This window comes from Pinus tabuliformis, chromosome 9, assembly GCF_031772625.1.
Source record: "Pinus tabuliformis cultivar Carrire ecotype Pingquan chromosome 9, CPIR1, whole genome shotgun sequence".
In the NCBI taxonomy this organism is placed as follows: domain Eukaryota; kingdom Viridiplantae; phylum Streptophyta; class Pinopsida; order Pinales; family Pinaceae; genus Pinus; species Pinus tabuliformis.
In genome coordinates, this window is record NC_142307.1 from 1,274,312,158 (window position 1) to 1,274,317,051 (window position 4,894).

Sequence of the window (4,894 nt, forward strand, 5' to 3'; positions counted from 1 at the left end):
GAAACGAGCCCATTTTTCTTAGTAAAATCCTTGTTAAAGTGCTTATTTATCCTTTAATACGAGGACATTACCTATGTGAAAATACAAATCCTCACCTCATCAAATTCTCGCTTCATTTTTTGTCACAGACAAGAAAGGGATAAAGTAATAGTTAACTATCAAGACATCAATCTTAAAATAATTTGCAACAAGGAAATGTGGCTTCAATGTTACAATAAAGAATACAAATTATAGAACATGTTCTTACCTCAAATGCAATGTCAAATTGGCATATAGTATTAGTAATGTTGTTGTGATAAATAATTTAGAACCTGCACCAAAAATATAGGAACAACAAATTTAATCAAATAAAAGGAATCACATCATTTGTACTATTCCATTCAATGTTTCTTACACTACCTATGGAACATGTATACAAAAATAAGTGTCCCTTAGGCCTTCATATATATTGGACTAGATAAAATCTTGTGGTATATCAATTTCCCAATTCTCAATTTGGTCCTCATTTTCTTCATTCTGAACACAATATTTTCCAGATGAATTGTAATTTTGAGCCTCCAAAATATCATGTTCCATATCAAGTTCATTAGAGAAGTTTGTTATATTGTTTTCACCCCTTCTATCACAATTTGATCGCCAAATAGCTAGTGCTCTTTCATATGAAAAATTGTTGATGTCATACTTTTTCATATAACATTAAACATATATCCATATGTTTATCAAGCTTGTTCCTCAACTTTGACTTCAAAAATGATAGTGCACTAAACATCCTCTCATCCTCCACTGATCCCAAAATCATGGTTTGACACAAATATGCTAATTTGAAATATTCTGATATATTTTCTTGTAAGTATTGGCTAGCACCTAAAATAGTCCATAATCTTGTTATTGCACCATATTCTAGAGGATTCTCCAAAACATGAAATTGTTTCAACAAAGCGTGTGGCTTGTTGAAACAATTTTGACTAAACCAAAATACCTTGAATATGTTCCCCGTGTATTTGGACCTTATGGAAAAAATGGTGCACCAAAGTTTTAAATTTAGCCATGAAGTCATCTTTTAAAGTGTTTTTACATTGTTGATTATTCCAATATTAAGGATACACCACAAACATGGCCTCTAACAATTCATCTCAAGGAAATCATTTTCTTATCTATGATGCTAGTGATTGTGCAATTTCTATCATGTTGCATCTCACTGAAATGATAACATTATTGAGTGTGTCTCTTGACACAGGGCACACTTTGGTGGATTGTCTTGTATTATCAATATAATGAAAGGGAACCATATATCCATGTACCACCATACATAATATCCCTTTCTCATCAAACTTCACATATTTTTAGTATTTTCTATATTAATGATTATATTCAAATTTGAAAACCGTGGACCTGTAAAAGGCTCTAGCATCATATACAAATTATCCAATGAAAGACATGCTAATTTTATTGCATTTGTGTACTCTGCAATATACATTGTGCAACTTTGAGACATTTTCACAAGAACATTCATTTCATCTAGCATAGGAAGAATTCCATTCAATGTTAATAATGTCTCTATGTTAGTTAATCAAAAGAGAATATCTTGAGCTTTGTCTACACTAAAGTGATGTTCATACATCACCCCTACCAATGATTGGTACTCACTACATAGTCTTTGAGTTGGTCCATTCAATGAGATCCATCTTGTATCAACATCTTTTAATAGTTTGTTTCCATTTGTAACACCGACTGCAAATTTTCGAAACTCTGAAATCATTGCGAATTAAGACAAAATTATGCATAAGCTTCTCGTACACGATCTTCTACTTTTGAAATTAATGAAAATTTACTAACTATTTTAAATGAAAGATTCTTCCTATGAGCCACACAATGAATACTTAACATATATGGTGAAGTTAATAGTTATAGTCTAACACAAAGGTCATTTCTCTGTCCTTGCATTACTGATGCTCCATCTACTCCAACACATACCAATTTTTTTGCAATCATTAAATTATCCATACCACCAATTTCCTTCAAACTATTAATAACAAGTTCATAAATATTTTCAGTTGTAGAATTATTCCTCATTTTATAAATACGAAGTAGATGTGAATTCCTAATATTTCCACTGACCATATAGATACTCATCCATATCCATGAAGTATTATCAATAGTTGTAACCTCATCTAGTGAAATTGATAAAAACCTAGCATTTGAATCCTTTTGTTTTAAATCATCCTTACTTGAGCTAGATATGTTACCAAGTATAAAATATCTACATTCATTTAAATTTATTATATTTTTAATGAAATCAAATTATATGAGAAAACATACATAAAAATATAGAAGACAAACAAATAAGTTTGCATCAATAAAAATCATTAAAACAATGGGTGGATGATAGGTCAAATAAGGAATGAAAAATAAATTACAAACAACAAAAACATGCATTAAGCTATGTATTGTTGCTTAAACTCTTGTTAAAAGAAATGTTTGGTCCCATATGCGACAGTGGAGAGGAAGCTACTATGAAAAGCACCCACCGTCACCTAGGGAGCCTTCCCTCTCTCATTTAGGTCAAATGAAATGTCCTAAACCTAAGGGGTGAATCCAAAAGTATTAAGAATTCATCCACATTTCATTAGAGGGAAAAAAGTTAAAATACTTCAATTTCAAATCATGAATAGAAAAAATTAAAATATTTTAACTTCAAATCATGAATATGATTGTTTAATATAAATTTATTTCATTTATAATTGTTTAAATCCTAGTAATATTCTTTAGTATAATTGTTTAAATCTTAGTAATATTGTTTTTTCTATTTTTAAAGTTTTTGTTTTTTGTTTTTTCTCTAAATAATAATTATGTGGTATTCATTTCTCTTTTTAAAATATATGAATGGAGATAAATTTAATTGCTAGTTATAAAGTGGTTGGTAATCTTGAGAAATTTGATTGAATTTGAACTTTTGGTCTATGGTCTCTCCATTGGAAATATTCTCTTTATAGATGGTTTAATTGATTAACTCTTAGGATTATTTATTGTTGATATCTAATTAAATTACCCTAATTAATAGACAATGCTAGGTTATATAATCAACCCTAAACCTTATCACACTTAAGGTTACTTTATTTTCCCCTAAAAATGTGTGGTCACTACACTCTTTTCTTCCTCCTGGTGGAAAAGTAGCGACTAACTCTAACTATCATGATAAACTTCAAATATATATTTAATCGAATGATGACTTGAGTAGGTAACATATACAAACCCCTCCATCATATCGCTAACTTCACTCACACCAATTTTGAAATGTCTCATTCATAAGAAAATGTTTCCTTCATCCTCAATGTGAGACAAGTGCTAATAATGGAGGGTTACATTAAATAAAGGGTTAAATATTTTAAGTTGAGATGGAATAAATAAGTCAAGAGAACTATTTAATTAGGGTTATGTTATCTTATTTTCCTATTATTTAAAGCTAAAAACTTATATATATTTACTATTCTATATTATTCCTTATATTATTTAAAGATCATTTCCATTCTTTGGAACCCTTTTTCTTCTTTAATGGTTAGCTCCTTCCCATTACCTTTATACTCTCTTTTAATTACTAAACTCACTTCATATTTTATTTCTTTCTTTGTCCTTGATGGTGGGTGCAGTTTCCACTCGAAACATTGGACATTTCAAATATTGACACACAATTTATTCCAAGAAAAAATCTCAACAATGGTTGAAAATGTTGATGATGAAGTGGCTTATGATAGGAAACCTTGTGAAAAGGACAAAGATGATAGGATTCTTTTCAAGAGGTTTATTAAGGAATCATGTGAGTTCCCACGAGACATCAACTGATCAAGTAACATCAGGAATGTTAAAGGAAACTATCCGAGTATGAAAATTAATCATGCCAATATATATGACTTGAAATGATTGGAGTAAGAATTCCTTTAGGAGTACTTTATATATTCATTGATTTATTTATAATTTAATGCATGTATGATAATGATACCTAGGTGGGCTATGATGAAGGAAGAAGCTTTTGGCATGACAAGATTGTTATAATCCTTTTGATTCAACGATGAATTAGTATATCATGATTGAGCCACTTGATAATGAGTGAATGGGTAACATAATCATGTTATGAATTTATATAACACATGAAAGTGAACTCCAATAGAACTAATGTTTGAGACCATATTGCTGATGGATATGGAAGGATATAGTACTACACGAATGTCCACTTGTCTCCCTGCTTATACTGGCGTTGTAAACTATAACCTTCTTGAAAATAGTGAGGAGCACATATAGAGGAGAGGGTTCCTAAGGTAATATGGAGTAGAGAAGGGAAGTTCCTTGTAGTATGCTCGAGGTATAGAAGGGGGGTGACTAGAAGATGTGTTGATGTGTTGGTTAGACCTTCCATGTTAGGTCCCTATACTACTAGTGTAACCCCTTATTGTTATTAGTACAACCCCCTTATTATATCGTTGTGCCTATGTAGTCCTCATATTGTTATTATTGTGCACCATAGAAGCCCACTATTGTTATTATTGTGCCCTTACATTATTATTGGTATGTCGGCTCTTATTATATTATGACCCCTTAGACTCCTATATATAGAAAGGAGGTCTTTTCATTTGTATAATCCAAGAATTTTTCATTTGTGTAATGTAAAGGAGGTTGCCCCCTCGAAGAGGCTCATTTCTAAGGCATTGATCTATCTTTTCTATCTTTTTGTGAGCTGATTTCATAACATTTGGTATCAGAGCTTTGGATTCTAGGGTTTCATTGCTCCAAACAGGTCATCGTGGTATTTTCGCTATAACTTTTTTCTGCGACGTTTGAGAAGCTAATAAAAAACCAATTTGAGAAGAAATCCTATGGAACCACGCATCCAAATTTCAGA